This window comes from Scyliorhinus canicula, chromosome 5, assembly GCF_902713615.1.
Source record: "Scyliorhinus canicula chromosome 5, sScyCan1.1, whole genome shotgun sequence".
Lineage (NCBI taxonomy): Eukaryota > Metazoa > Chordata > Chondrichthyes > Carcharhiniformes > Scyliorhinidae > Scyliorhinus > Scyliorhinus canicula.
In genome coordinates, this window is record NC_052150.1 from 142315956 (window position 1) to 142342184 (window position 26229).

Below are 26229 nucleotides of genomic sequence, written 5' to 3' on the forward strand. Positions count from 1 at the left end.
CTTCTTGCAGAGCAAATAGAGGGGATGGCAGCCAGAAAGCCAATTCCATGATTCTCAGAGGGAGCCCTGACCAGACTACTGGCTGCAGTCCTGCAGAGGAGGGACCTCCTGTACCATATTCCAGAATGCGTCCCTCCAGCAATGTGACTACCCAAGCCCGGAAGGCTGTGACCGCTTTAGTAAATGCCAGCTCCCTCCAGAAGAGGATGGGGCAGCAATGCCGAAGAAAATGAATGACCTTCTTTGCGCCGTATAGTAAGTCTGCCACCTCTGGTCTCTCACTGCTTCCCCTCACCCACCCCTCGCACCTCCAAGGTGATCTCTCCCCCAGCCACCTCACAGATTTCCCACCTGCCACGAGGCCCTCTTCTCTCTCCCGCAAATCCCCATGGTGCTCCCCAAGCTCTAATCTGCTTCTCGCATTCCTACTCCCACCCCAGTCCTACTCATGCCACTCCTCAACCATTTGAACTGACAGCACTCCCACCTACACTCTCCCCATCTCTATCCTCACAGGACAAAATCAAGCACAACCACTGTGAGAGAGCACAGCCACACAGACTGATGAGAGAGCTCCGCACGCTTTCCCCACATGAGGAGAGAGCCTTGAGCTGGCCGGGGAGGAACATGACCATGCCTGTGTGGATGAAGAAGTGGGGGTAGCGAGCAAAAGTGAGAACCCCTGCCGGCCACCAAATTCTCCGGCACCTGAGGTTCGGCGGGGTGCGAATTGCGTCGCGCCGTTCGGCGGCTACTCACAGCGGCCCCCCTAGCGATTCTCCGGCCCACGATGGCCCGATGTCCCGCTGGTTCTTTGCCAGTCCTGCCGGCGTAGATTAGACTAGGTCCCTTACCGGTGGGACCTAGCATTACGGGCGAGCTGTGGAGTCCTGGGGTGGGGGGCGCCGGGTGTTCTGGCCCCGGGGGGGTGCCCCCACAGTGGCCTGGCCTGCGATCGGGGCCCACCGATCCGCGGACGGGCCTGTGCCATGGGGGCACTCTTTTCCTACGCGTCGGCCATGTCAGCCTCCACGATTGCCGACGGGTAGGTGAACAGCCACCGCGCATGTGCGGGGATGACGTCAGCAATCGCTGACGCTCCCGCTCATGCGCAGACCCACGCTGGCCGGCGGAGTCCCTTCAGCCCCGGCTGGTGTGGCACCAAAGGTCTTCCACATCGGCCGGGGGGCGCAAACCATTCCGGCGCTAGCCTAGCCCCTAGATTCTAGGGGAATCTAGAAGTAGGCGACAAAGTTTCTAAATTAGGGTTTCCCATTTACGGAGGATATGAGGATGAATTTATTCTCTCAGAGGGTTGCTAGTGTTTGGAATACTCGCCCCACTGAGCAGTGGTATCTGGATCAATTTGAATAATCAAGGCTGATGTTTGCTTTCACCTTACTGCCCAGGCATGTCCCTCTCCCCCGGGGGCTATACTTACATTTTCTCCCCTAGGGGATCCCTCAACTGCTTAATATTTTTAAATAGCTGTTGTAGACCTCGCCAACGTGACTTTATGTCAACAAGGTTTGAATAAGCATTAAAATGAGATTCTCACCCTTTGAGCCTGTAAACTCATTACGTTACTGGTAAAGGGCAGGGAAAATCGGGAAATGGGATCTCGTCAGTCAGAATCTCGTTTCCCAATTCTCACGAGATTTTGCACCCACATTGCTATTCTCGCTGATGGTGGACGCAGGCGCCAATCTCTAATCTACCCAAGTGCCTTCACACCCCCACAAGACCCCATGGTAATATTCCCCAACTCCCTCAACCAGGCTCAGTACAGGCATCCATTTTACGAGGGCACTGACATGCTTTGCTGGAGAGCTGGCAAATTAATTAATATTTGCTTTATAGTAACAGCAGAATGATAGGGCCATGCAGTTCCTTGGAGTTTCTGACTTCTCCAATATTCGAGTAGTATGATAGCACTCACTTTGATTCGCGATCTCCCACCGCAACCTGTCTCAGCTAATTGAACAGAAATAGAGTTGAAACTCCCTCCATGTACAGATAGTGTGCGACAACTGAGATCATACGTAAGAACACCCAATATGTTGACAGTTGCCACCTTTCATTCTTCGAAATTTGGTCCTTCCTGAATTAATTGGGAAGAAAATCAGGTTGTCGGATAATATTTTGGTGACCTGAAGGGGTACAGCCTGCACATCTGCACAAGAGGTGCCTATACACTTACACTATGGACCAGCACAGCTCCATTTCTTCTTGGATCACAAATACATTTCTAAGATGTTGCTATGAGGTATAAATGTTCTCTATGTATCTGGAATAAATTACTGTTGAGCACAGTTTGACTACAGTTCATGCACTTCAGATGCATTATGGAACCTTTCCTAAATTGCCGTATTTTCTAGGCCCCATAATTTGCGGAGTGTGCAACATGTTCTTGGAACCTTCCAACACTCATCAGCTACCCTTTGGATGTGCACTAGACCTCAGTACCCCATGATGTTGGCCCTCAATCTGCAAGAACATTATTGCCCCAAGAACAACATTGCTGGCCCCTTATTTTTACAGTATAAGAATACATTGTTGACAACTATGAAAATGGTAAATTGTAACATTTACTTTCAATGTGCACCAGACGGTGACATTTATATTGTAAGTTTAATGAAAATTTTTAATTAATTCACCCAAGAATACTCATTACTGTCAGATGAGGATCAAAATCCTGAGAGTAAAATATCAACAATCTGGGGCACAGTGACCAGGTTTGATTTATATGACAGTAACCCATTTCCAGGCAGCATTTATTGGGTGCCAGGGTTCCCTGCCTCACCATCCATAGAGTCGGTGAAGAAACACGCCCCTGTTGATCGCAGCAGCCCCACTCTCAGGAGCATTGACTGGCTGGAGGTGAATCCATCATCCTTCACCTAGAAGGAAGTCCCACCCAGAGAACTGCTGGACAATCTGACTGGCTAGCAGTTCTGTAGTCTCAGTAACGGCCCTAGAGCACTACATTCAATCCCAGCAAAGAAGAGATATGATGCAGATGAAAGGTAAGTAGTGGGTGGTTCTTCAGCGAGACAGGGCAGGCAGCCCAGGACGGTTTTCAAGCCAGGTCGGGGTCTTGACTGATAGGCTGGGGGATAGAGGGGAAGCAGAACCTAGAGGGAGGATCCCCAATCGGGCAAGGGGGCTGCCTCCTTCCTGACCAAACCACAGGCATGGTAACCGGCAGGGTTTCTCCCCCATCCGCAACCTTCTCTTGCCAGGCTCAAACTTGAGGCCCATAAAGAAGTGCTCCTTTACTGGCCATTGACGGCTATTTAAGGGCCTCAACTGCAGGCCTGCCCTGTCAACAAAAAGCCTGTGACTTGGAGCAACTCCTTTCAGAATCTATCACTTCCACTTGGGGAGGGAGGTCAACTTCACTCTGATTGGTCAGCATTGTGATTGAATATTTCAGGACATTTTGGAGGCCCCTGTGCTAAACAATATACACAACACATGCATAACATACTGCATCGGCTGGGCCTTAAGGACAAGGTAATAGGTGAACGGGCTTGCTATCAGTTCAAACAAGGCAGCTGAGCTTTTTGGTGACCTCAATTTTACAGAGGGTAAAATGAGGGAGACCACCCAGGAGTGCATGGGAATAGTCAAGTCTAGAGGTAACAAAAGGATAAATGAGGGTTTCAGCAGCAGGTTAGCTGAGATCAGGGGAAAGTTGAGTTGTTAGGGAGGTGGAGAAAGGTGGTCTTAATGATCACTGTTGAGATCTGAAGCCCATCTCAAGGTCTAACGATTAAAATACTTCACAAGTGAGCAAGATCAGCTTTTGGACAGGGTGTGGTGAATGTAATTCATATTGTATTGTATTGTATTGTATTATGTCCTTGTGGGCGCTGTCTGTGAGCCATTGCGTGGCTCTGCACATAGGGGGAGATGAGGAGCTTGTACAGGCTCCACCCTTGGCTCCGCCCATGGCTCCTCCCATGGCCCCTCCCACTACTGGAAGTATAAAGTGCTGCAGCCGTGTGAGCCTGCCCTCAGTTCTTCTGGTCGCAGGCAGGCTCAGTTGTAAGACTATTTAAACCACAGTTTACTTCCAATCGTGTTCCGAGTGAATTGATGGTTTCATCAATTTAATAGTCTTAGAAAACTTGAAAAAAACTATGGAATCAGCCCTCAAACCTGATCGACTAGAACTCGACCCGCAGGCTGCAGAGGCGAAGGAAATCTTCCTACACTGGCTTTGGTGTTTCAAGGCCTACCTGGCTGAATCGAGCACCTCCGAGGCTACAGAGGAGCAGAAACTCAGCCTACTGCACGCACGGGTGAGCCATCGCATCTCTACGCAACTCAATTGTACCACCTCCTATACTGAGGCCCTTGCTATGCTCGACCGATTGTATACGGCCGATAAATGAGGTCTACGCGCGGCACATTTTCACTACCCGCCGCTTCGCCCCGTAGAGTCGCTAGAGGACTTCCTGCGCGATTTAAAAGCCCTTGCTCGGGACTGAAACTTTCAGGCTGTAACGGCCTCCCAGCATATGGAACTTGCTGTCCGTGATGTTTACGTTGCGGGGCTCCGGTCTAACTATGTGCGCCAGTGACTACTCGAGAAAGAGGCCCAGAACTTGGAGGACACGGTAGAGCTAGCAACTACTATAGAGGTCTCGTTCCGAAGTCTAAACTCATTCCCCGCGGACCAAGCGACCCCATCGTGGACCCCCAACCAGCGATTGCCCCAGGCCTGCGGCGCACGGCCACCCACCCACTATGGAGCACCAGCGTGCCATTTGTGTGGCCAGCCCCAACACCCACGGCAGCACTGCCCGGCCCGCAACGCGACCTGCAACAGCTGCGGTCGCAAAGGACATTATGCCAGAGTATGCCTGGCGAAATCAAAACTCTCTAACTCCCCCGCAGTCCAGAGCACTCGCCCCCCCAACTCGCAGGGCCGCAGGCCCCGTAATGCTGCAGCGTGTCTGCCGACTCCGCCCCCACCCGACATGTGCGAGTCATGGGGGCCGCCATCTTGGATGCCATCTTCCTCGCCGCCCGCCACGTGCGATCCACGGGGGCGGCCATCTTGGACGCCACCTTCTTCATCACCCGCCACGTGCGATCAACGGGGGCCGCCATCTTGGCCATCAACCGAAGTTCACCTCGACGACTACGACCTCAGCGGACAGTCATCACGGGGCCACTCCAGCACTGCTGATCGCGCCACCGACTACCCGCAACTCAATGCAGTCACGTTGAACCAGTCGCGTCTGAAGCACCTCCAGAGCTCAATGATGTCCGTTCAAATCAATGGGTACAGGACACCGTGTCTCTTCGACTCCGGGAGCACCGAGAGCTTCATACATCCTGACCTGGTAAGACGCTGTTCGCTCCCTATCTTCCCTGCACGGCAAATTATCTCCCTCGCCTCAGGCTCGCACTCAGTCCACATACAAGGGCGCACCGTCACGACCCTAACGACTCAGGTCGCCAGCTACTCTAATTTACAGCTGTACGTACTCCCCGAACTCTGCGCCCCACTCTTACTCGGGCTCGATTTCCAATGTAATCTCAAGAGCCTCACACTCAGCTTCAGCGGACCCCTACCTCCACTCACTATATGCAGCTTAGCGACTCTAAAAATTGACCCCCCCCTCCACTCTTCGATAACCTGAAAGCTAACTGTAAACCAGTAGCCACTCGCAGCAGGCGGTACAGCCTGCAGGATAGAGTATTCATCAGAGCCGAAGTCCAGCGGCTCCTACGTGAGGGAGTCATAGAGGCCAGTAACAGCCCCTGGAGAGCTCAGGTGGTGGTCGTCAAGACGGGGGAAATGTTCCGGATGGTAGTTTATTATAGCCAAACCATTAACCGGTTCACGCACCTCGATGCGTACCCCCTCCCCAGAATTGCAGACATGGTCAACCAGATCGCCCAGTACCGCATATTCTCCACGGTGGATCTGAAGTATGCATACCACCAGCTCCCAATCCACCCGGAGGACCGCCACTACACGGCATTCGAGGCAGATGGCCACCTCTTCCATTTCCTCCGGGTCCCCTTTGGCGTCACGGATGGGGTCTCGATATTCCAACGAACAATGGACCGAATGGTGGACCAGTACGGGCTGTGGGACACGTTTCCGTACTTGGACAATGTCACCATCTGCGGCCATGACCAGCAGGACCATGACGCCAACTGATTTCTCCAACCACCCAGAAACTCAATCTCACCTACAATAAGGAGAAATGCGTTTTCGCACTACCAGACTAGCCATCCTCGGCTATGTCGTGGAAAACGGAGTCCTGGGTCCCGACCCGGAACGTATGTGCCCCCTCTTACAACTCCCTCTCCCTCATTGTCCCAGGGCCCTCAAGAGGTGCCTGGGATTCTTCTCTTATTATGCGCAGTGGGTCCCTCAGTATGCGGACAAAGCCCGCCCACTATTTAAGACCACACTCTTCCCACTGTCAGCTAAGGCCTGCCAGGCCTTCAACTGCATCAAGGAGGGCATCGCCAAAGCTGGGCGGTGGATGAATCCGTCCCCTTTCAGGTGGAGAGCGACGCCTCAGATGTCGCTCTCGCCGCCACTCTGAATCAGGCAGGGAGACCAGTAGCCTTCTTCTCCCGGACCCTCTCCGCTTCGGAACTTCGACACTCCTCAGTCGAAAAAGAAGCTCAAGCCATTGTGGAAGCCGTACGGCACTGGAGGCACTACCTCGCAGGTAGGAGGTTTACCCTCATCACCAACCAAAGATCGGTTGCCTTCATGTTCGACAACTCGCAAAGGGGCAAAATTAAAAACGATAAAATCTTGCGGTGGAGGATCGAACTCTCCACCTATAATTATGATATCATATATCGACCGGGGAAGCTCAACGAGCCTCCAGATGCCCTGTCCCGCGGTACATGCGCCAGCGCACAAGACAACCGCCTGAAGGCTATCCACAACGACCTCTGCCACCCGGGGGTCACCCGGCTCGCCCACTACGTCAAAGCCGGAAATCTGCCTTTCTCCACCGAGGAGGTAAAAGCCATCACCAGGGATTGCCCGATCTGCGCGGAGTGCAAACCACACTTCTATAGACCAGACAAGGCCCATCTGGCAAAGGCTTCCCGATCCTTTGAACGCCTGAGCATCGATTTCAAAGGGCCACTCCCCTCGACCAATCGAAATGTGTACTTCCTCAACATCACAGACGAATTCTCCCGCTTCCCCTTTGCCATCCCGTGCCCCGATATGACTTCCCACACAGTCATCAGAGCCCTGCACAGTGTCGTCACCCTGTTCGGGTTCCCCAGCTACGTTCACAGCGACCGGGGTTCGTTCTTCATGAGCGACGAGCTGCGTCAGTATCTGCTTTACAAGGGCATCGCCTCGAGCAGGACTACCAGCTACAACGCCAGGGGGAACGGGCAAGTGGAGAGGGAGAACGCGACGGTCTGGAAGACCGTCCTACTGACCCTCCGGTCCAGGAATCTCCCGACCTCCCACTGGCAGGAGGTCCTCCCCAACGTGCTCCATGCAATTAGGTCCCTCCTATGCACCGCCACCAACCAGACCCCTCACAAACGATTATTTGTTTACCCTAGGGGCACTACCATGGGGGCTTCGCTCCCATCTTGGTTGAGGACACCGGGCTCGGTTCTCCTCCGGAAGCACGTCTGGGCACACAAAACGGACCTGCTAGTAGAGAGGGTACTACTGCTACATTCAAACCCACACTACGCCTTTATTGAATACCCCGACGGCCGTCAGGACACCGTATCCCTCCGGGACCTGGCGCCTGCAGGATCCACCATTACCACCACCACCGCCGAGGTACCCCTCACACTACACCCCGCCCGACCCCCCACGCCCTGCACCCCACCACTATAGGTTTCCTGCCCACGCCCCGCGCCCCCGCGCCTATAGGTTTCCTGCGCCCCCCTTCACCCGTCTCACCGGTCAGGAACGAAGCTCGGACCGAAACACCCCCGGAGTCCACCATCATACCCACACCGACCGTCACCACCCAGCCACCCGAAGAGGCTGCAACCCCGGTGCTCCGCCGATCCCAAAGGACAACTCGGCCACCGGACCGGCTCAATCTGTGGACCCGTCACCACCGCCGGACTTGATTTTTTTTCAGGGGGTGAACGTGGTGAATGTAATTCACACTGTATTGTATTGTATAGTATTATGTCCTTGTGGGCTCTGTCTGTGAGCCGTTGCGTGGCTCTGCCCACAGGGGGACATGAGGAGCTTGTACAGGGCTCCACCCTTGGCTCCGCCCATGGCTCCGCCCATGGCCCCTCCCAATACCAGAAGTATAAAGTACTGCAGCCGTGTGAGCATGCCCTCAGTTCTTCTGGTCGCAGGCAGGCTCAGTTGTAAGACTATTAAAACCACAGTTTACTTCCAATCGTGTTCCGAGTGAATTGATGGTCTCATCACAGGGGGACAACAATGGAGAGTCTCTGTTCGAGGGTGCGGCCCTCCTCAGGCTTGGCTCAGCTGGATATAGTTGCTGTAACCTGGGCACTATCGATAAACAGGCTAAACATTGAGGAGCAGCACAGAAGGTATTTTACGAACACTGTCCATTATTGCAGAGAGCTTCGAGGAGTCCGCCCCAAGCATGGTTAGGTTCCCATCACCGGCCAGTGTACTGATCTTTTCTTCCATGGATGGAGTGGCCAACTGCAAGAAGCATCAAACATGACAATCAAACTGGTGCAAGCAGGCTTTAAACAAGGATACACTTTTCTGCTCATCTTTTCTATCTTGCTGGCTGGCAAGTGGTCTTTGCAGTTGCATCATGATGTGAATCAACAGGAACTAATGGGGCTAATGAGTAGTGGGAAAGCAATACTTGGTTGATGGAAGAACTACTTTGCGCTCTTAGCATGGCAGACTGTGAAAAGCCAGACAGCGAACAATGACAATTGCATGTGGTTATTCGATTGGTCTATTAGTGGAACGCAAATAAAGCTCACAATGATCAGAATATTGCTGGAACCTCAGCAAGCAACCAATGCGTGTGATGCTTTGTGCTCATAACATTTCACATCCTCTGTGGGATCCTCTGAAGGAGCCCCTTTCCCTGTACCTTGTTCCTCTTGCAAATCCAAACCTTGCTGCTGTGCAATGTAGTGCGGAGAATAACACCACAACATTCTGGGGACCCTGGCTGATGCATATTGAAGGGTGCCCCCAGATGTGTCCATGTACAAAGTGCATCTTGGTTGTATTCATGGTTTGTCTTAATGGCATACCTGGCTGTGATATGGATTTGACTGGAGAGTTCATGCTCCCTATTTTTCAGTGTAAGGGAGCAGTGTCATCAGCCATGCTATCTCTTGCCTCCAAGCAGTCAGCTAGTAACTCTGCTTCCAGGTGAAAAGACATTACGGAGATTAGATGTCACAGGATGAAAGCACCACAGCAGCTACTCAGGAATCTTTTGCACACCTGCATAAGCACCTTTTTGTCTTTGCACACCAGTTGTACATCTATAGAGTAGAAGCCCTTGCAGTTAATGAACACGCCTATGGGGTCTATTGGTTAATTAATTGTTGTGTGCGCAGTTGATGGCACCCTGCACTTGTGGGAAATGAGCCAGAGACACAAGACCAAGCACGTACTCTGGCATCATCACAGGCATAGTTGGCAGTCCTAGCAAACAGACAATTGATCACTTCTCTTACACATTTCCAAGAAGCCAATAAAAGGAGCATACAAAATGTTATCGGCCCCCCCCAGGTCTGACGGCTTCCCAGCCTAGTTTTATAAAAAGATCTCGGCACAGCCATTAATATTGGATTTGCTTAACGACTCACTGTCTCGGGGTTCAATGCCTCCTACCCTCACTAAAGCCTCAATTTCTTTGCTCCTTAAAGGTGGGAAGGACCCAGTACAATGTGGGTCATAGCGACTCAAGTCACGTTTGAACATGGACGTCAAGCTGTTGGCTAAGGTCCTGGTGCTCCGGCTGTAGCCTGGTCTCCCAGGCACAATATCAGAGGGTCAAAAGGGCTTTGTGAAGGGTTGACAGTCATTAGCCAATATTCGATGCCTTCTAAACGCCATCCTCTCCCCCTCCACAGGCCAGACCCTGAGGTTATAGTGTGTTTGCATGTGGAAAAAGCATTTGATTGGGTGGAATGGAACTATCTTCTCGAGATTCTTGGGAGATTTGGATTTGGCCCTAAATTTGCCTCCTGGATTTGCCTGTTGTATAATGCCCCCACAGTCAGTATTCGTACAAACACAGTATTCCCAGATTTCTTTCCCTTGGGAAGGGGCAGTAGACAGGGCTGTCCTCTATTCCCACTGCTCTTCGCCTTGGCTATTGAGCCTCTCTCAATAGCGTTGATGGCCTCTTATCAGTGGAGGGGTATTTATCGGAATGGAGTGCAACATTGGGTATTGCTTTATGTGGACAGTTACTTTTGTACATTACCGACCCAACTCCCTTGATAGGTAACATGATGAAGACGCTCACAACATTTGTTACCTTCTCCGGCTATAACTAAATGTCCGCAAAGAGTGAGTGTTTTCTAATAAATCCACCTGCTAGAGGAACTCAATTTAGTTTGTTGCCGTTTCGCCTTTCACTTTTTATTAAGGTCAACAAATTGATTTCAGGTTTCATTCGGGCAAATAAATGTCCCAGCGTCCACAGCATTCTGCTTCAGAGAGACAGAGTTTTGGCAGTTTTGAAGAGTTCTAACCGCTTTCATTATTTTCAAATTCATGACTTTTCTCGTAAGTTCCTTCTTTCTTTGCCTTTATCACCAGCCCCCCCTTGCTGAAAAGGGTTTTGTCCTTGGCACAGCCTGACAAGGGGTCTATTTCCGATCTATTTTAATGAATGAATGAATGAAAATCGCGTATTGTCACGAGTAGGCTTCAATGAAGTTATTGTGAAAAGCCCCTAGTCGCCACATTCCGGCGCCTGTTTGGGGAGGCTGTTACGGGAATCGAACCGTACTGCTGGCCTGCTGGGACGAAGGCCTCGCTCCCTGACCTTGCCTGTTCCTGTTTAGATAAGTATTTTAGTCGTTTAGTTTAGAAGTAACTTAGTCTTTAGCGTATGCATGTGTATTTATTATATTTGTTATAATAAATATCAATCGTTTGCTTTCAAAGCCAGCGATTTAGCCCAGTGTGCTAAACAGCCCCAGATGGCCTTATCCTTTCATCAGTTCTCACCCCTCTGAAGGAGATGAGTGAAAAATGGGAGTGGGAACTGAGTTCAGTATTTACTGATGAGGTTTGGAGGGAAGCCCTTTATACAGTGAACTCCACCTCTTCCTGCGCCTGACTGATTCTGATCCAATTTAAAGTATTGCACAGAAGGCTTTTCCAGTATATGGAAAATCATTGCTTGCTTGCGCCAGCTAATCTCACTCACATGTTTTGGTCTTGTCCCAAACGTGCTAACTTCTGGGTTTACTTTTTTAATACTATTCCGGAGTCTAGCACCATGGGCGGGATTCTGTGATCCTGAGACTAAGTGTTGACGGCGTCAACACGGCCTCAGGATCAGCAATTCTGGCCCCTACAAGCCATTCCAGCTGCTGATCCCGGTGTGAACTGAGTGCCGCGGGGTCCACGTATGCGCAGTGGCACTGGCGCCAACGATCGCCTGCACAGTGCTCCCTTCAACGTGCTGGCCCCAATGCAACATGGCGCAGGGCTACAGGGGCCGGAAAGGAAGAAAGGAGCCCACCAGCCAGAGAGGCCAGCCTGCCGATCGGTGGGCTCCGATCGCGGGCCAGGCCACGTTGGAGGTGTAGCCACCTAAGATGGACACTGGGCTACAAAAATGGAGAACTGCTAAGGCTGCAGGGAGAAAACAGTCTTAGCAAGGACAAGCAGTTTGCAGAAGGCTAATTAGCATTCTGCACGTACAGAAACCAGTTTATGGCCAGGTGCAGAATCTCAGCTAAAGGTGTAAATGGCAACAACGATTTGCATAGTAATGAGGTGATCCAGATCTAGGCCCACACAATAGAAACATTTAGGTTCGAATGGATACTTTGAGTGGACGCCCAGACGAAACGGCACCATAAGTATCCATCACAAAGCACCATAGAAACCGCCCCACCCATCGAGAAGCGACCCTCAGATTGGGGGGGTTTGGAAAATATCGATTGGGAGAAGACCCAATCGATATACAGCAGGTAGAGACCGCCCCGAAGAGGCACGGACTTTGGGGGACCTATAAAAGTAGACCCCGCACATGGTCCGTTCTGTTGGCTCCGGCTCTGCTGTTGTTGCTCCGGCTCCGCTGTTGTTTTGGCTCCGGCTCTCTGCTGTCTTCATCGCTTGCTGATACATCGCATCCTGACTCCAGTTCCATCACCAGCGGTTGAGCCACCAGCCATCGAACTGTAAGTTTCACCACGACGCTCGCTACGTGAACCAGACTTGCTAGACCCTGACGACCTCTAACTTTCTGAGAGTTGCAGACCAAGAACGGGACGAAGGCCTCGCTCCCTGACCTTGCCTGTTCCTGTTTAGATAAGTATTTTAGTCGTTTAGTTTAGAAGTAACTTAGTCTTTAGCGTATGCATGTGTATTTATTATATTTGTTATAATAAATATCAATCGTTTGAACTTACTAATCGGTGTACAGATTTATTACTTTGAACCTGACCTTGATATACTTGTGAGGTGTCTAAATACGGCACCTGGCGACTCCGAGCAGAATTACATACACAGAGCTGTAGTAGTGTTAAGCACACGGCCTTTAAACGGAGGCGTGTTAATACACTCCAATAAAACGCGTAATACACTCAAGTAAAACGTGCAACAGAGGCCCCCCCCCCCGGGTCGGACCCCCATCTCCCCCCCACAGGCCGCCCCCCGACCCTTCCACAGCGAGTTCCCACCGGCTGAGAGCAGGTGTGAACGGCGCCGGCGGGACTCGGGGTTTTTTACGACGGCCGCTCGCCCCATCCTGGGCCGAGTATTGGCAGCGGGGCCGCGTAGAGCGGCCCCCGACTGGAGCCGCGCCGACCACGCCCGGTGCCAATGGTGCTGATCCTCCGCTCTGTGGATAATTGTGTCTCGGTGTCGGGGCGGCGTGGCACGATTCGCGCCGGTCGTGGGGATTCTCCGGCCCGGCCCCGGGCTGAGAGAATCTTGCCCCATATCTGGTCTTAAACTCACCAACATTTCACTCTGAGATAGGGGTGGATGTTCTCGCCTTTGCCTCTTTAGTGGCTAAGAGGCAAATATACTGGAGGTCTCCCACACCACCTGGTTGGGCGATATATGTCTTTCCTGCTGTTGGAGAAAATGAAGTATACCATCAGGGAGTCAGTGGGGAGGTTTTACCTGAGCTGGCATCCATTTATCTCCTTTTTTAAAGATTTAGACACCGTCAGCTGTTAGGGGGTTCACTTTAGTGGGGGGGGGGGGGGGGGGTTAAATTTTATATTACAATTTTGATTAAAGATATGTGTATAACTTTTGACTTTGTACTTTGATGCCTTTGATGTTTGTTTGTTTATAATGTGGTCAGTGTTTGTTTCTGAAAATACAATAAATATATATATGTTTTTAAATGTTATTGGCTGAGCCCGAAAGGCAGCCAGGAAAAAACAAGTCTTGAGGGTGGGCAGATGACGTTGGCAGCTCCTGGTAAAATATATCACCAGGTCCACAGGCTGAAAATGTCCACCATTATCTAATGTAACACCTGGAGTCTCCGGACACATTTCTCTGCCAGTGCACACCTTACATGTCAAACATGGCCGCCTTCGAGCGTCAAATCTCTGCTGCTCCCCTCTGCTGTGGAGCGATTGGTCTGTGCAGCAGACTGCTGCTACTGCTGGTTCTGCAGCTGCTGCTGGTGCTGTTGTTGGTGCTGCTGGTTTTGCAGCTCCTGCTGGTTCTGCTGCTGTTGGTGCTGCTGGTTTCGCAGCTCCTGCTGGTGCCGTTGTTGGTGCTGCTGGTTCTGCTGCTGTTGGTGGTGCTGCTGGTTTCGCAGCTCCTGCTGGTGCTGTTGTTGGTGCTGCTGGTTCTGCTGCTGTTGGTGGTGCTGCTGGTTTCGCAGCTCCTGCTGGTGCTGTTGTTGGTGCTGCTGGTTCTGCTGCTGTTGGTGCTGCTGGTTTTGCAGCTCCTGCTGGTGCTGTTGTTGGTGCTGCTGGTTCTGCTGCTGTTGGTGCTGCTGGTTTTGCAGCTCCCGCTGGTGCTGCTGGTTTTGCAGCTCCTGCTGGTGCTGCTGTTGGTGCTGCAGGTTTTGCAGCTGCTGCTGGTGCTGTTGTTGGTGCTGCTGGTTTTGCAGCTCCTGCTGGTGCTGTTGTTGGTGCTGCTGGTTCTGCTGCTGTTGGTGCTGCAGGTTTTGCAGCTCCTGCTGGTGCTGTTGTTGGTGCTGCTGGTTCTGCTGCTGTTGGTGCTGCTGTTGGTGCTGCTTGTTTTGCAGCTCCTGCTGGTGCTGCTGTCGGTGCTGCTTGTTTTGCAGCTCCTGCTGGTGCTGTTGTTGGTGCTGCTGGTTTTGCAGCTCCTGCTGGTTCTGCTGCTGTTGGTGCTGCTGGTTTCGCAGCTCCTGCTGGTGCCGTTGTTGGTGCTGCTGGTTCTGCTGCTGTTGGTGCTGCTGGTTTTGCAGCTCCTGCTGGTGCCGTTGTTGGTGCTGCTGGTTCTGCTGCTGTTGATGCTGCTGGTTTTGCAGCTCCTGCTGGTGCTGTTGTTGGTGCTGCTGGTTCTGCTGCTGTTGGTGCTGCTGGTTTCGCAGCTCCCGCTGGTGCTGCTGGTTTTGCAGCTCCTGCTGGTGCTGCTGTTGGTGCTGCAGGTTTTGCAGCTGCTGCTGGTGCTGTTGTTGGTGCTGCTGGTTTTGCAGCTCCTGCTGGTGCTGTTGTTGGTGCTGCTGGTTCTGCTGCTGTTGGTGCTGCTGGTTTTGCAGCTCCCGCTGGTGCTGCTGTTGGTGCTGCAGGTTTTGCAGCTCCTGCTGGTGCTGTTGTTGGTGCTGCTGGTTCTGCTGCTGTTGGTGCTGCTGTTGGTGCTGCTGTTGGTGCTGCTTGTTTTGCAGCTCCTGCTGGTGCTGCTGTTGGTGCTGCTTGTTTTGCAGCTCCTGCTGGTGCTGCTGTTGGTGCTGCTGGTTCTGCTGCTGTTGGTGCTGCTGGTTTTGCAGCTCCTGCTGGTGCCGTTGTTGGTGCTGCTGGTTCTGCTGCTGTTGATGCTGCTGGTTTTGCAGCTCCTGCTGGTGCTGTTGTTGGTGCTGCTGGTTCTGCTGCTGTTGGTGCTGCTGGTTTCGCAGCTCCCGCTGGTGCTGCTGGTTTTGCAGCTCCTGCTGGTGCTGCTGTTGGTGCTGCAGGTTTTGCAGCTGCTGCTGGTGCTGTTGTTGGTGCTGCTGGTTTTGCAGCTCCTGCTGGTGCTGTTGTTGGTGCTGCTGGTTCTGCTGCTGTTGGTGCTGCTGGTTTTGCAGCTCCCGCTGGTGCTGCTGTTGGTGCTGCAGGTTTTGCAGCTCCTGCTGGTGCTGCTGTTGGTGCTGCAGGTTTTGCAGCTCCTGCTGGTGCTGCTGTTGGTGCTGCTGATTCTGCTGCTGTTGGTGCTGCTGTTGGTGCTGCTGTCGGTGCTGCTTGTTTTGCAGCTCCTGCTGGTGCTGCTGTTGGTGCTGCTGGTTCTGCTGCTGTTGGTGCTGCTGGTTTTGCAGCTCCTGCTGGTGCTGTTGTTGGTGCTGCTGGTTCTGCTGCTGTTGGTGCTGCTGGTTTTGCAGCTCCTGCTGGTGCCGTTGTTGGTGCTGCTGGTTCTGCTGCTGTTGGTGCTGCTGGTTTTGCAGCTCCTGCTGGTGCTGCTGTTTGTGCTGCTGGTTCTGCTGCTGTTGGTGCTGCTGGTTTTGCAGCTCCCGCTGGTGCTGCTGTTGGTGCTGCTGGTTCTGTTGCTGTTGGTGCTGCTGTTGGTGCTGCTGGTTCTGTTGCTGTTGGTGCTGCTGTTGGTGCTGCTGGTTTTGCGGCTCCCGCTGGTGCTGCTGTTGGTGCTGCTGGTTTTGCAGCTCCCGCTGGTGCTGCTGTTGGTGCTGCTGGTTCTGTTGCTGTTGGTTTGCTGGTTCTGCAGCTTCCGCTGGTGGTGCTGCTGCTTCTGCAGCTGCTGGTGGTCGTCATTTTAGTCCTCAAAATAAGATAGCATTGGTGACATCCAGCCCAATCGGATAGATCAGACGTCCAAAATTGTGGAAAGTATTCTCTCAACAAAGGTTTTGCAAACAAACCTATTTTCATTAGCAGGTAAGAAAGTTATTGGCAACTTTGCCTGATATTGATTCAGTCCCTTCAGTTGCCCACTTGTTGTGCATCCAGTCTTGTCCCTTAGACATTCAATTTTCATTATTTGCAACTTCCTTAAGTTTATGAACACATTAAGCGTGATGTGCATCATTAGGTCCAGTACCAATTAGAACAAAGTCACAGGCACAGCTCTGATTTTCTGCAGCGTATGAGTGCTACTTACATATTAATGGACAGGACAGCATTAGGAAAGAGGATAAACACTCAGGCATAAATATGTGTTTGAGTTAATCATCAAAAAATAAAAAACTGAGTGTAACCATTTTATAACTAAATATCTTAGAGCGTCATTCTGTGATGTAAGTCAATAAACAATCACAGGGCTTGTTTCTTTATGGCCTGTGGTGAATGTAACGTAGTAATTCACACTGTATTTACCAATACCATTCTAAGTGCAGTAGTGTTATCCGACCACTAGGGGGAGTAGCTCTGGGAATGCTCAGGAGTTTGTACAAGGCTCCACCCTTGGCGGCTGAACATAGAGAACTTGCTGTACACAATGTTTTTGTAGCGGGCCTCAGGTCTAATTATGTGCGCCAACGACTGCTGGAAAAGGGGACCCAAGACCTAGAAACAACTGCGGAAATTGCTACCACGATGGAGGTCTCCTTCCGCAGCCTCACCTCGATCCCCGCTGACCCCGCGACCCAATCATGGGCCCCCGACCAGCGACTCCCCCAGGCCTGTACCAAGTGGCCGCCCAGCCACCAAACTGCTCCACCCTGTCAGTTCTGCGGCAAGAATCAGCACCAGCGGCAGCACTGCCCGGCCCGCAACGCGACCTGCAGCAGCTGCGGGCGGAAAGGCCACTACGCGAGAGTATGCCTCGCAGAAAGGGCCCCAGCTTCCAACTCCCCAGCGGCACAAAGTAATCGCTCCCCTCACCCGCAGGCCCGTGGGGCCCGAAACGCTGCAGCCTATGCCTCGACCCCGCCCCCTACCGCCACGTGCGATCCATGGGGGCCGCCATCTTGGCAAACCTCCACCACGCGGCCGGCGACGTGCGACACATGAGGACCGCCATCTTGAACGCCATATTCCTCGCCGCCCGCCACGTGCGATCCATGGGCCCGACCTGCATCTCCACGCTCGGACAACTCATCGGAAGAGTACGACCGCCCCGGGCGCTCGTCACGCGGCCCGCAACTTGGAGCAGTCACTCTGGATCAATCACGCCCGAAGCATCTGCAAAATTCGATGGCAGAGGTCCAAATCAACGGGTACAACACGCCATGCCTTTTTGACTCCGGGAGCACTGAGAGCTTCATACACCCAGACCTGGTAAGACGCTGTTCGCTCCCCGTTTTCCCCGTGCGGCAAACTACCTCGCTCGCTTCAGGCTCACATTCTGTATGGATCCAGGGGCGCACCACCGCGACACTCACAATCCGAGGCGCTAGCTACTCAAAGTTTCAACTCTACGTTTTGCCCGAACTCTGCGCGCCACTCTTATTAGGCCTAGATTTTCAGTGTAACCTTAAGAGCCTCACCCTCAGCTTCGGCAGGCATCTGCCCCCACTCACTATCTGCAGCCTCGCTACACTGCGAATCTCCCCCCTCCTCTCTTCGCCAATCTCACAAAGGACTGTAAACCCGTAGCCACTCGTAGCAGGCGATACAGCCTGCAGGATAGGGTATTTATCAGATTAGAGGTCTAAAGGCTTCTCAGTGAGGGGATTATAGAGGCCAGCAATAGTCCCTGGAGAGCTCAGGTGGTGGTCGTTAAGACCGGGGAAAAATTCCGTTTGGTTGTCAACTATAGTCAGACCATAAATAGATTTACGCTCCTCGACGCGTATCCCCTCCCCAGGATTGCAGACATGGTAAATCAGATCGCCCAGTATCGGCTCTTTTCCACGGTGGATCTGAAGTCTGCATACCACCAGCTCCCAATCCGCCCAGAGGACCGCCACTATACGGCATTCGAGGCCGATGGCCGCCTCTTCCATTTCCTCCGGGTCCCCTTCGGCGTCACTAATGGGGTCTTGGTGTTCCAACGAGCAATGGACTGAATGGTGGACCAGTACGGGCTGCTGGCCACGTTTCCGTACTTGGACAATGTCACCATCTGCGGCTATGACCAGCAGGACCACGACGCCAACCTCCACCATTTTTTCCAGACAGCACAGAAATTAAACATCACCTACAACAAAGAGAAATGCGTTTTCCGCACAAACTGATTGGCCATCCTCGGCTACGTCATGGAAAACGGAGTCCTGGGCCCAGACCTGGACCGTATGCGCCCCCTCTTAGAACTCCCCCTCCCCCATTGCCCCAAGGCCCTCAAACGGTGCTTGGGCTTCTTCTCCTACTACGCCCAGTGGGTCCCTCAATATGCGGACAAAGCCCGCCCACTCTTTAAGGCCACACGATTTCCCCTGTCAGCTGAGGCACGCCAGGCCTTCAACTGCATCAAGGAGGACATCGCCAAAGCGGCCAAGCGGGCGGTGGATGAATCCACTCCATTTCAGGTAGAGAGCGACGCCTCAGAGGTAGCTCTAGCAGCCACACTAAATCAGGCAGGGAGACCAGTCATATTTTTCTCCCATACCCTCTCTGCTTCAGAACTCCGACACTCCTCAGTCGAGAAAGAAGCACAAGCCATTGTTGAGGCTATTTGTTACTGGAGGCACTACCTCGCAGGTAGGAGGTTCACCCTCATCACCGACCAAAGATCGGTCGCCTTTATGTTTGATAACTTGCAAAGGGGCAAAATAAAAATTGATAAAATTCTTCGGTGGAGGATCGAACTCTCCACCTACAGCTATGATATTAAGTATCGACCCGGGAAGCTCAATGAGCCTCCGGATGCCCTATCCCGCGGGACATGTGCCAGCGCGCAGATTGACAGACTGAAAGTCATCCACAACGACCACTGCTACCCGGGGGTCACCCGGCTCGCCCACTACATCAGGGCTCGAAACCTGCCTTTCTCCAAGTCACCAGGGACTGCCCGATCTGTGCGGAGTGCAAACCGCACTTCTATAGACCAGACAGGGCCCACCTGGTCAAGGCTTCTAGGCCCTTTGAACGCCTTGCAATTGATTTCAAAGGGCCACTCCCCTCAACTAACAAGGACATATACTTTCTAAACGTCGTAGATGAGTTTTCCCGTTTCCCATTTGCTATCTCATGCCCCGACATGACCTCCCACACAGTCATTAGGGCCCTGCATAGCATCTTCACCCTGTTTGGTTTCCCCAGCTACGTGCACAGCGACCGGGGTTCGTCCTTCATGAGCGACGAGCTGCGTCAGTACCTGCTCGACAAGGGCACTGCCTCGAGCAGGACTACCAGCTACAACCCCAGGGGGAATGGGCAGGTGGAGAGGGAGAACGCGACAGTCTGGAAGACCGTCCTACTGACCCTCTGGTCTAGAAAGCTCCAAGTCTCCCAGTGGCAGGAAGTCCTCCCAGACGCGCTCCACGCTATTAGGTCCCTCTTATGCACAGCGACCAGTCAGACCCCTCACGAGAGGCTCTTCATTTTTTCCAGGGGCACTACCACGGGGGTCTCACTTCCGGCATGGCTGAGGACACCGGACCCGGTACTCCTGAGGAAACACGTCAGGGCACACAAAACCGACCCCCTTGTTGAGAAGGTGCTCCTGCTCCACACCAACCCCCAGTACGCCTTTGTCGAGTTCCCTGACGGCCATCAGGACACAGTATCCCTCCGGGATCTGGCACCCGCCGGATCCAGCGCCCCCTCTACCCCCACAGAAGGACCCCTCACCCTACACCCCATGCTGCCGCCCCCTCGCGCTCCCGAGCCCACGAGCTCGCTCCACCAGTTCCACGCCCCCGCGCCGGCCAGCCCCCAGCGCCCCCAGTCCCCGGTCGAACCAGAAGAGTATGAAGCTCGGACACAACCCTCCCTGGAGTCCGCCACTGTACCCCAGCACACAACACCCATCCAGCCACCGCACGAGGCTGCAACCCCGGTGCTCCGCAGATCACAGCGGACAGTTCGACCACCGGACAGACTTACTTTGTAGACCACCACCCCCGCCAGACTTGATTTTTTTTCAGGGGGTGAATGTGGTGAATGTAACGTAGTAATTCACACTGTATTTACCAATACCATTGTAAGTGCAGTAGCGTTATCCGACCACTAGGGGAGTAGCTCTGGGAATGATCAGGAGTTTGTACAGGGCTCCACCCTTGGCTCCGCCCACGACTCCTCCCCCTTGAATGCTGTATAAATAACCGTGTGCAGAGCCAGCCTGCAGTTCATCGAGAGTTCAACGGGTAACAGGCTGGCTCTGTAGTAAGTAAGTGATGAATACTCCAGATTTCCCTTTGCGATCCCATGCCCTGATATGACTTCTGCCACGGTCATTAAAGCACTCAACACCATCTTCGCCCTGTTCGGTTTCCCCGCTTACGTTCACAGCGACCGGGGATCCTCCTTTATGAGCGATGAGCTGCGTCAGTTCCTGCTCAGCAAGGGCATTGCCACAAGCAGGACGACCAGCTACAACCCCCGGGGAAACGGGCAGGTGGAGAGGGAGAATGGGACGGTCTGGAAAGTCGTCCTGCTGGCCCTACAGTCTAAAATTCTCCAGGTCTCCCACTGGCAGGATGTCCTCCCTGACGCGCTCCACTCCATTCGATCACTCCTCTGCACTGCAACTAACGAAACTCCCCATGAACACCTTCCCCAGGAAGTCCACCTCCGGGGTTTCACTCCCAACATGGCTGGCCGCTCCTGGACCCGTCCTCCTTCGCAAATACGTGCAGACCCATAAGGCGGACCCATTGGTCGAAAGAGTACTACTACTACACTCTACCCGCAGTACGCCTACGTGGTGCACCCCAACAGGTGCCAGGACACAGTCTCCCTCTGGGACCTGGCTCCCGCTGGATCCCCACCCACATCCCACCACCTATACCCCCCCTCCGGTTGCCCTGGCGCCACTCACCCTCCCCCAGCGCACCTCACCACAGCCCCTGCCCCAGGTGGATCCGTCCTCCCACTGGTTCCACTCGGGGGCGATGAAGACATGCTCCCGGAGTCACAGGTGACCAAGTCGGCGCCCGCATCACCACCAGGACCGAGGTGATCACAGCAGAGGATCAAGGCACCCGACCGACTGAACTTGTAAATTTTGCCAGAACTTGTAAATTTTGCCTGAACTTGTAAATTTTTCCACCACCCCCATTGGACTCTTTTTTAACAGGGAGTGAATGTGGTAGTCACCACTAACTGTATATTAGATGTAGTACGGTCAGGCTCCTGTACTCGAGGTACCTGGGTAAATCCCTGCCTGCTGGCTCCGCCCAGTAGGCGGCGTATAAATGTGTGTGCTCACCGGAGCTGCTCCCATTCTGGCAGCAGCTACAGGAGGCCACACATCTTTGCTCAATAAAGCCTCGATTATTCACCACTCTCGTCTTTGTAGTAATTGATAGTGCATCAGTTGTACCCTCATAGTTAGTTTGAAAGAGTTAGAAAGTGAAAAAGACTTAAATCTTCAGAGTAGTTATTTCAAAGACCCAGACTGCGCCCCCCACAGAACACCCCGCTTACCAATGACCTCCCAGGAGACCCACCTGGGGACACCTGCGCACTCCACCCCCACTCGCAACCCTCCAGTGAATCCCGCCACACGTCCCCAACTGAACATCCCCACCGGCCCTCCACTGGACACACCCCCTTCCCCAGCCCAACCCGACACCCCTCAAACCTCTCACAGATGTCTGGACACCCACATCCCATTCACTCATCTCTGAAATGTATTTCTCCTTTTCAATGGTCCCTTTAAAGCCACCTGTTTTACAGCAGATGGTGCTGTAAAAAGGGGGCATTATGCTCCATTACTGCGCTCCTCCTTTTACACCTCGCTGATGGAGCCCCAGGGCTGTCTCGATATTCTCTGAGGGAAGAAGGTCGGACGAGTCCAGGGTTTTAAAATTTCAGCGAATGTAAGCTGCAACAGAGTGGCAATCTGCAGTTATTGCCACTCTGAGGACGTTTACAGGCCAATGTTTCTGGTCACTGATCCTTCATCAGAACCGGAAAAAGGTGGAGATGTGACATGTTTAAAGGAGTATGGCGGCAGAAAAGGGGAGAAGTGAAGGATAGAGCCAAAGGGAAGTCTGTGATAGGGTGGAGGACAGGAAAGATTAAATGACAGAGTGGAAGAAAAGAAGAAAAAGGGGCAGCAGGGTAGCATGGTGGTTAGCATAAATGCTTCACAGCTCCAGGGTCCCAGGTTCGATTCCCGGCTGGGTCACTGTCTGTGTGGAGTCTGCACGTCCTCCCCCTGTGTGCGTGGGTTTCCTCCGGGTGCTCCGGTTTCCTCCCACTGTCCAAAGATGTGCGGGTTAGGTGGATTGGCCATGCTGAATTGCCCGTAGTGTCCTAATAAATGTAAGGTTAAGGGGGGGGGTTGTTGGGTTACGGGTATAGGGTGGATATGTGGGTTTGAGTAGGGTGATCATGGCTCGGCACAACATTGAGGGTCGAAGGGCCTGTTCTGTGCTGTACTGTTCTATGTTCTAAAGAAAGACCTGCATTTCTATAGCACTTTTCACAACTACTGGATATTTCAAAGTGATTTAAAGCCAATTAAATGCTTTCGAAGTGCAGTCCCTGTTGAAAGGTATGAAATGTGACAGCTGTTTACACACAGCAAATTCTCACAAGCAGCAATATAATAATGACCAGATAATTTATTTTCTGTGATTTTCATTGAGGATGAAGTATTGGCTGGTACATCAAGGATAACTCCCCTACCCTTCTTACAAATATGATGAGCTGGATTCTCCCATCCCCGATGCCGAAATCGTGTTCAGCTGTGTTCAGAGAATCCCCAACGACTCCAAAATCGGGGGAGGCACCACTTTTGCGATGTTCTGCCCCTGAAAAGCAGCGTACAGTAGGTAAACGCCGCACGCCTTTTCTGACGCCCGCCCCGCGATGCTCCGTCCTGACCGGCTGAGTTACCGATGGCGTGGGACTCTCATGGTCTCACCCGTCGTGAACTCAGTGTGGCGTTCGCGGACTCAGTTCGACACCGCCACAGTCGAGAGAGGGCATATCCGTGGGCAAGGGGGGGCTTCATTTGGAGCTGGGGTCACTGTGGGGAGTGGCAGCCCAGGGCATGCAAACAGCCGAAGTGGGGAGGGGGAGGGGGGGGGGGTTACTATTTTTACGGTCCAGGTCCACGGGCTGAGTCCGCCATGAAGCACGGCACGGCTGCTGCAGATTGCCACCATGCGCATGCACAGCCACAGACCCGGCAACTCTCCAGGCCATATCGGCAGCTAGAGCTGGGAGCTCTACACTGCCTCCCTGCTAGGCCCCAGCAAAACGACAAAATCGATGGCCGTTTTGCGCCAGTTTTCCTGGCGTAAAACACCATTGTTTTCACGCCGGCGTGGGGACTTAGTCTCCCAAACAGAGAATCCAGCCCAACATCTTTTACACCCGAGCAGGCAGATGGATAGTGGGTTTTATGTCTTAGCTGAAAGATGGCACTGCCGACAGTGCAGCACTCCTTCAGTACTGAGCTGCAATGTCAGCATAGGCTCAAGTCCTGGAGTGAAACTTGAAGCAAGAACCTTGCAACTCAGAGGCAAAAGTGTCACCAACTGAGCCTTAGCTGATACTAACAAAACAGATGATGATGTGAAGCAGAATAGGATTATAAGGACATAAGTAACGAAACAAAAGATGTGTATTGAAGAAGTATAAACAGGAAAGCAGAATCATTGGCAAAAACTTCCATCTGAAAGCAAACCTAAGAAAAAACGGTGGCAGAGATTATGATCTAAAATTGTTGAACCATTATTGAGACCAGAAAGCAGTAAATTGCCTAATTGAAAGGTAAGGTGTTGCTCTCCGAGCTTACATACAGCTTAATTGGAACAGTCCAGGAGGCCGAGGACAGAGAGGTTAGAGGGGGAGTGGAACAGCGAATCAAAATGACATGTGACTGGAAGCTTGATGAATTGAAGAGAGATGTTCCACAAAACGGTCACCCAAAATATGGAGGAGATAAGAGAGCAGATGTTGCAAGAAAAGGTGTTTGGGAAGGGGAAGCATGCGTTAGGGTGCTTAAGAGGGGTAGCAGAGTTTGACAGAGGAAATGCTATAACGGGAGAGGAGGGAAGGAGAAGCTGTGATTTGTGGTGGCATCACGCCAGAGGCAGAAAATGTTGGAGGATGATGCGTTGAATATGGAGGCTGCTAACATCAAAGGTGAGAACAAGGCAAACCCTACTGTGGTTCTGAAAGGGGGTTAAGGGGTGAGAGAAAAAAATGTGTGAAATAGAACAGACATAATCTAGGGCCTGGTCGACCATTGTAATGGGGGGGCAATCCTTGGTAAAGATAAAAGGATGGCCTGTCAGAAATGCTGGAATGGACAGAACAGATGCATGATATGGAGAAATTGGTAGAATGAAATGGATTCCTTACAGGAAGCGGCGTGCGAGGAAATATAGTCAAGATAACTATGGGAGACAGTGGACTTGTAGTGAAGAAAATGTCACTGTTTTGGAACAATGCTTTGAGACTTTCTTCACTGAATAATGGAAAGGACATTTCTGCGGTCCTGTTCTGCCAGCACAGGTGCTCTGGAAAGGAACCTTCACCTACCCGAGACATATCCCAAAATTCTGAGGAATAGAATGACTTACATAGCAGGGTCTGGCATCTACAACTATAAAGGTTTTTTCCAAGCTCAGCTTGTGTCTATCCAGCTATGTAAAGCAGAGCAGAGTCCTGCAGAAATGGGCCAAATAACTTGTTTTTTAAAAAGTCTTCAGTACTGACAGCAAGCACTTTGAGTGGTGAGCCCTTTCCAGTACTAATACACTAATCATTCACTATTACCCTTCCATGTTGGGCATTCACTATTCACCCTTCTATTTATTCGCTATAAATGAAAACTGCCAAAGTCTGCCATCCCCATTTTTGAGAGAGAGAGAGAGAGAGAGCGGATTGGTGGTGATTGGTGGTGATTTAACCTGAGGGACACCACTCCTGAGGTGAGGAGCAAAGTTAGGAAGGTGGGGCCTTCGTGATAAACTCATCCAATCTGGGAAGTGAACCCATACTGTTGGCATCACTCTACATCATTAACCAGCCATCCAGCCAACTTAGTGAACTAACTTTGCATTTACAAGGTTTCTTTATGGAATCTGAATATTTTACGTTTATTTCCTGTTATAACCCACAAATATCTAATGGGGTGGGAACAATTAACTTCCCCGTGAGCCTTGCAGAATACAAACTCCCCCGTTAAGGGGGCAGGAGACCACTAAACAATGTCTAGCTGTATGAGCTATAAAGCCGACTAGTTAGGCACCGGCAAGGCAGATCCAATAGGGATGTATAGAACATAGAACATAGAACAGTACAGCACAGAACAGGCCCTTCGGCCCTCGATGTTGTGCCGAGCAATGATCACCCTACTCAAACCCACGTATCCACCCTATACCCGTAACCCAACAACCCCCCCTTAACCTTACTTTTATGCAATTTAGCATGGCCAATCCACCTAACCCGCACATCTTTGGACTGTGGGAGGAAACCGGAGCACCCGGAGGAAACCCACGCACACACGGGGAGGACGTGCAGACTCCGCACAGACAGTGACCCAGCCGGGAACTGAACCTGGGACCCTGGAGCTGTGAAGCATTTATGCTAACCACCATGCTACCGTGCTGCCCACCACCTAAACTAAGTTTCTTTGAACTACTCAGTGTGGACTCCTTTGTGGCATTATAAGATTTCCTTAAGCACACAATTGTTGGGGTGGCATTATCTGGGAGCAAACCTTGAAGCAGTTATCGTATAACACGGGTCCCAGTGAGATAGCTGCTTTTTCCAGAAGGCAATTAAAAGGTTTTTTTCAACTTTTGCCCAACATTGAACATTTAGGAAATAGCAAATATTCTTCGCTGACCTAAAAAACAAAGACAAAGGGATACAGAAGGGCCAATGGGGGCACTTCTC